Below are 7,500 nucleotides of genomic sequence, written 5' to 3' on the forward strand. Positions count from 1 at the left end.
TACAACAGGTAGACCTTACAGTGAAATGCTTACTTTACAAGCCCTTAACCAACAAGGCTTTAAAACCTCTTGAGCCTATGGGGGGTGCTATTTCGATCTTGGAAAAATTGGTCCCCAAATTAAACTGCCTCGTACTCAATTCTTGCTCGTACAATATGCATATTATTATTACTATTGGATAGAAAACACTCTCTAGTTTCTAAAACCGTTTGAATTATGTCTCTGAGTGAAACAGAACTCATTCTGCAGCACTTTTCCTGCCAGGGAGTGAGATTTCAGAAATCTCGGCCTCTGTTCCCAGGTCAGTTTATAAGTCCCTGTGAACGCTGTGGGGCTACAAACACTGCATACGCCTTCCTCTAGATGTCAGTAAGTGGTGACAATTTGAATGGAGTCGATTGCGCAATCGGGGACCTTATATTAGACCCTGGAGCGGAAGTACCTTTCTTTTCAACCTTGCGCTCGACGCAGAATGGACGTCGGACTGGCCTCCTTCCAAGCTTTGGTTTAGCCAGTTCTATATCCCCGGTCATGTTTTTATTCGTTATAGTTGTTAAAGACATCATAAGGTAGTTAATTTAAACCGACTTATAGCAGTTTATAGCAGTTTATTGCGATTTTCTGGCATTTCTTTGTGACGCACTTTCAAGAGTTGGACACTTTTCCGGTACATGCCGAACGTTAGTGGCCATTTCGACAGGACAAGAGGACATCTTTCGACCAAAAGACGATTAGACCGGAGAAAGGACACCTTGCCCAAGATTCTGATGGAAGCTCAGCTAATAGTAAGAACTATTTATGCTGATAAATCGTTGTTCTGTTGAAAATAGTCAAATGCATAAAACGCCATTACTTGCAATGTAGCCTTGCGTTATCGGACCCTGTATTGCGCAGCAACGTTAATTTTAAAAATGTAATTCAGCGATTGCATTAAGAACTAATTTGTCTTTCAATTGCTGTCCACCCTGTATTTTTTAGTCAAGTTTATGATTATTTATTGATTAGACTAGGTGACTCTCCAAGATGGCGCCCAACATTTTTCTTTGCAGCTTGGCAACTTTTCTCATTGTATAAGCATGATTTGTGCCGCTAAATATGCACATTTTCGAACAAACTCTATATGCCTTGTGTAATATGATGTTACAGGACTGTCATCTGAAGAATTCTGAGAAGGTTAGTGAAAAAATTAATATATTTTGGTGGTGATAACGTTATCGCTCTTTTTGCCTTGAATCAATGCTGGGGTGATGTTAGCACATGTGGTATGCTAATATAACGATATATTGTGTTTTCGCTGTAAAACACTTCGAAAATCTGAAATATTGTCTGGATTCACAAGATCTGTGTCTTTCAATTGCTGTACGCTGTGTATTTTTAAGAAATGTTTTATGATGAGTAATTAGGTAATACACGTTGCTCTCTGTAGTTATTCTAGTCGAGTTGTGATGGTGGCTGCAATGGTAAACTATGATTTATACCTGAAATATGCAAATTTTTCTAACAAAACATATGCTATACAATAAATATGTTATCAGACTGTCATCTGATGAAGTTTTTTCTTGGTTAGTGGCTATTTATATCTTTATTTGGTCGAATTGGTGATAGCTACTGATGGAGTGAAAAAATGGTGGAGTAAGAAAAATTGTGTCTTTTGCTAACGTGGTTAGCTAATAGATTTACATATTGTGTCTTCCCTGTAAAACATTTTAAAAATCAGAAATGGTGGCTAGATTCACAAGAAGTGTATCTTTCATCTGGTGTCTTGGACTTGTGATTTAATGATATTTAGATGCTAGTATTTACTTGTGACGCTATGCTAGGCTATGCTAGTCAGCTTTTTTACTGGTGGGGGTGCTCCCGGATCCGGGTTTGGGAGGAACTAGAAGTTTTAAGACGTTTCTGAGTGACTCGTTCATTTTAGTCGTTCGTTTGACATGCTAGTGCTGGCCGCAATGAGGTCTACAGCAGGATTAATACACGCTCCTCCGGTTTAGCGGCTCCAGAGACGACCAGCAACTGTCTGTCATATATGCGCAGGAAAATACAATTGAAGTCGGAAGTTTACATTCACTTAGGCTGGAGTCATTAAAACTCGTTTTTCAACCACTATAGTTTTGGCAAGTCGGTTAGGACATCTACTTTGTGCATGACACAAGTTATGTTTCCAGCATTTGTTTTCAGACAGATTATTTCACTTATAATTCACTGTATCACAATTCCAGTGGGTCAGAAGTTTACATACACTAAGTTGACTGTGCCTTTAAACAGCTTGGAAAATTCCAGAAAATGATCTCATGGCTTTAGAAGCTTCTGATAGGCTAATTGACATCATTTGAGTCAATTGGAGGTGTACCTGTGGATGTATTTCAAGGCCTACCTTCAAACTCAGTGCCTCTTTGCTTGACATCATGGGAAAATCAAAAGAAATCAGCAAAGACCTCAGAAAAAAAAATGTAGACCTCCACAAGTCTGGTTCATCCTTGGGAGCAATTTCCAAATGCCTGAAGGTACCATGTTCATCTGTACAAACAATAGTACGCAAGTATAAACACCATGGGACCACGCAGCCGTCACACCACTCAGGAAGGAGACGCGTTCTGTCTCCTAGAGATGAACGTACTTTGGTGCGAAAAGTGCAAATCAATCCCAGAACAACAGCAAAGGACCTTGTGAAGATGCTGGAGGAAACAGGTACAGAAGTATCTATATCCACAGTAAAACGAGTCCTATATCGACATAACCTGAAAGGCCGCTCAGCAAGGAAGAAGCCACTGCTCCAAAACCGCCATAAAAAAGCCAGACTACGGTTTGCAACTGCACATGGGGACAAAGATTGTGCTTTTTGGAGAAATGTCCTCTGGTCTGATGAAACAAAAATAGAACTGTTTGGCCATAATGACCATCGTTCTGTTTGGAGGAAAAAGGGGGAGGCTTGCAAGCCGAAGAACACCATCCCAACCTTGAAGCTCGGGGGTGGCAGCATCATGTTGTGGGGGTGCTATGCTGCAGGAGGGACTGGTGCACTTCACAAAATAGATGGCATCATGAGGTAGGAAAATTATGTGGATATATTGAAGCAACATCTCAAGACATCAGTCAGGAAGTTAAAGCTTGGTCGCAAATGGGTCTTCCAAATGGACAATGACCCCAAGCATTCTTCCAAAGTTGTGGCAAAATGGCTTAAGGACAACAAAGTCAAGGTATTGGAGTGGCCATCACAAAGCCTTGACCTCAATCCTATAGAACATTTGTGGGCAGAACTGAAAAAGCGTGTGCGAGCCAGGAGGCCTACAAACCTGACTGAGTTACACCAGCTCTGTCAGGAGGAATGGGCCAAAATTCACCCAACTTATTGTGGGAAGCTGGTGGAAGGCTACCCGAAACGTTTGACCCAAGTTAAACAATTTAAAGGCAATGCTACCAAATACTAATTGAGTGTATGTAAACTTCTGACCCACTGGGAATGTGATGAAAGAAATAAAAGCTGAAATAAATCATTCTCTCTACTATTATTCTGACATTTCACATTCTGAAAAGAAAGTGGTGATCCTAACTGACCTAAAACAGGGAATTTTTACTTGGATTAAATGTCAGGAATTGTGAAAACTGAGTTTAAATGTATTTGACTAAGGTGTATGTAAACTTCCGACTTCAACTGTAGATATTGAGCATAGAGAAGAAAAAGACATGTTTAGAACTGATAATTGATCACATGGTGCAAGAATGAATTAAATTAATTCATTATTGAATGTTATAATGGACACTGCTTTGTAGAACCAAAACATACACAGGCTCTGCTCAACAAACTCAAACTCGAGAACAAATTGTTTGGGGGGGATGCAGTTCGAGAACGATATTGTGCTTATCACCTTTCACGGCAATAAAGAAAGAATCTTATTTGTTTGCCTAGCAATCAACAAATGTACGTTGTTTTTTAAGCACACGACACACGTTTACAGGTCTGCGGCTTTATTGACTCAAATGAAAGAAATTAGTTGAAAGAGTTGTTCTTTTGACTGAAGGAGTCGATAAAAAGAGACAAACTTCCCATCACTATTTGACAGAGATGAAAATATCAATTCGAAATTAAGAAAGAGGGGAGATCTAATGATGCATCAACTAGGATGGGTTATTTAAATGACTAGGATTATGCCTTTGGCTGCTGGACAATTACATTTCTTTAAGTGTTTAGAAAATAATTCCCTCAACATTTCTATGGTTGTATTTTAGACTAGGCTACTTTGAAACAAGGTAAGACATGTTTCATACAATTACATAAAATATCCAGGTTTTAAACAGTGAAGTTTATGGTTAAATAGTTTCAAAATTCTGACCTCCTCCTCTCAGATTCAAGTTGGGTGCGGTCTGCGACATGCACTGTCCTTCACTCTCTGGTCTTGTGACGATTTAATATGAACGAACAGTGCCTCGGATATGTTGACAGAATCAAGCCTTTAGACGTTATTGTTAATTATCCTTCATTGTATTTGTCAAACATGTGTTTAGCCTATATTTATGTAATTAAACGTCTCATGAAAGTTTGGCTACATTTTCTGCCGCCTCCCTCATGTCAGCATAGGTTCGGACATGAGGCTGTAACCAATATGCATATCATATAAACTTTGACATGTCGGCTTTTTTAAATTTAAGTTCATGAAAAATAGATTTTAATATTATTCCAATGTTGCCCTCTCTGATCCAATTCTGATCGGAGTAATTGTTTGATATGGGGATTGTTGTGGGATAATTTTTTTTTTTACATGTCCATTCAGACAACTCAAACCTATATTCTTCTTGTCTGCCAATTTTGGTTTACTTGTCCCGGACAAGAAGACCAGCGTTAATGTCGAGCCCTGCACTCACACACACATCACCAACAGATATTCCACAGCCTTCATGTGAAATATCATCAGAGCAAAATGCACACACACATATACAATAGCTACAGTATACAGTAAACAGCATGGCAGTAATGGCTATTTGCCTGTCTGTACAGTAATCAGGCAGACACACACACACACACACACACACACACACACACACACACACACACACACACACACACACACACACACACACACACACACACACACACACACACACACGCGCGCCTCCCCACAGCTCTGTCTCTGGGCTCCATTCAGCCATTCAGGCAGGCAGCTCTCTGGGCACTAGCCCTGAGCTCGGCCCTCTGGGCATTCCTCCTCTAGCTCTGCTGGATAACACCAGATCCTTCAGCATGTATTACGTGTGTGGTTGGTGTGGTGTGTGTGTGTGTGTGTGTGTGTGTGTGTGTGTGTGTGTGTGTGTGTGTGTGTGTGTGTGTGTGTGTGTGTGTGTGTGTGTGTGTCGGATGGATGGATCAAGTGAAGCATATGTGCAGAGTGTGGCGAGTGTTGTTGGTAAGTGAGTTTGTGGTCAGCGTGTATTGCTTCAGCAGTCGATGGAGACGTAGTGATGCGTGTCGGCTCAGTGTGCGTGTTTTTGTGCGTGTCATGCGTTTGTTTCTCTTTGTATTTTGTGGGTCAGTTGACAGTTGTATGAATGTACATGATAAGTTAGTGTGTGTGTGTGTGTGTGTGTGTGTGTGTGTGTGTGTGTGTGTGTGTGTGTGTGTGTGTGTGTGTGTGTGTGTGTGTGTGTGTGTGTGTGTGTGTGTGTGTGTGCGGGTGTGTGTGTGTGTGTGTGTGTGTGTGTGTGTGTGTGTGTGTGTGTGTGTGTGTGTATGGCATTACAAGCAGAGCAGAGTGAACATAGGGTCTTGAATGTGTAAGTGGTAGCATGGGCCAACATCCCTTTCGACACCTTGTAGAGTCCATGCCCTGTCCAATTGAGCGGGGGGGGGGGGTGACAAATTAGGTGTTCCTAATCTCAGTGTACATTATGGAGAGTGTGTGATTAGTCACTAACAGTGTGTACCTGTGCTTTGAGTGATTGTGTGTGTGTGCATTTAGGCATTGTGAGTGTGCTCTGAGCAGTGTATGCCCTATGCGCCATGCGTGTGTGTGCACTCTGAGCGGTGTGTGTGTGTGTGTCCCTAGCTGATGGAGCGTGCGGATAACCTAGCCTCCTCCTTTCATTGCCCTTCCCTCAAGAACCCATCTCTCTCTCTCTCGCTCTCACTCTCTCTTTTTTCATTCTCTCTCTCGCTCTCTCTCGCTCTCACTCTCTCTTTTTTTCATTCTCTCTCTCGCTCTCTCTCGCTCTCACTCTCTTTTTTCTTTCTCTCTATCTCTCTCACTCACTCTCACTCTCTCTCTCTTTTTCATTCTCTCTCTCTCTCTCTCTCTCTCTCTCGCTCTCTCTCATCTAGAACACTATTTGAATCCTATCCTATCTCTCCCACCTAATGTGGTGAAACAACAGGTCTGGTACTGTAGGTACCAGTCTGGTATTGTAGGTAGTTGAACCTGTAGTTCCTGTGGTGTCGGGACTCAGTGTGAATACATTAAGGCCCTCTCTCTCCTCTCCTCTCCTCTCTGCATGGCCCTGTCTCTCTCTGCACCACAGTCCTTGAGAGCTCAAATTGACATTGGAGGACTGGTTATTAATACGTGGACAACAGTGGTATGGGCACGCTTGTGTGTCGCTGTGTGTGTGTCTAATACACGGTGTGCTCAGAACACACCACGTCTGATGAAATTAAAGAAAAGTTAGCTCTCTGCACACCTGCTGAAGTCATGATCTCTGTGTGTGTGTGTGTGTGTGTGTGTGTGTGTGTGTGTGTGTGTGTGTGTGTGTGTGTGTGTGTGTGTGTGTGTGTGTGTGTGTGTGTGTGTGTGTGTGTGTGTGTGGGAGCGTGCGTGCGTGTGTGTGTGTGAGCGTGCGTGCGTGCGTGTGTCAGTCGTGCCTTTATGTGTGTATTCCTGCTTTTGTGGGTTTGCAGGTGTGTGTGTGCGTGTGTGTGTCTGTGTGTGTATGCGTCAGGTGTCGCCCACCGCGTCTGATCCCCGGCAGAAGGCTGCTGCCGCCGTTGGCATGGCGACGGCTGCAGTGCCGCACGAGGCTGCTGCCATGGTTACCAGGCACGCTAGGCGGGGGGGCGGAGACCACAGCTTCTTACTTTGTCCCCATTATTTTTGTTTCTGAAAGCTCTGGTCACCTCGGCCCCCCCTCTTCAACCCCAGCCCCCCCCCCCCCCCCCCCCATCATACCCTCCTCAGTCCCTCAGCTCCTCACCACTCTGTTCTCTTTGTTGTAATATTTTAGAGAGCTTCAGCTAGTGAGGTGGAGGAAAGGTCTGTTGTTGTGAGGGCTGTTCCCTGCCTTACCTACCTGCACCTCAACCGCCCACTCTGCCGTCCCTCAGCCCCTCACTGTGTTCTTTCTTAGGTGTAGAGAGAACGCGCGCGTGTGTGTGCGTGTGCGTGTGTGAGAGAGCGTCAGTGATAAAAGCTGTTCAGAGTACAGTAGCTACACAGCACTGTTATATCCCTACTCAGACTGGAGGACAGAAACAGACTGGAGGACAGAAACATATTCTCCCTTGTAATATGTGTT

The 7,500-nt window shown here is 43.3% G+C and overlaps 1 protein-coding gene across 1 annotated transcript in view; it reads left to right on the forward strand.

Moving 5' to 3' along the window:
• The window catches only part of dnah2 (dynein, axonemal, heavy chain 2), a 228,560-nt gene that overhangs the window by 102,708 nt on the left and 118,352 nt on the right, over positions 1 to 7,500 (forward strand). The gene's annotated exons all lie outside the window — the stretch shown is intronic.

Source organism: Salvelinus namaycush, chromosome 6, assembly GCF_016432855.1.
Source record: "Salvelinus namaycush isolate Seneca chromosome 6, SaNama_1.0, whole genome shotgun sequence".
Lineage (NCBI taxonomy): Eukaryota > Metazoa > Chordata > Actinopteri > Salmoniformes > Salmonidae > Salvelinus > Salvelinus namaycush.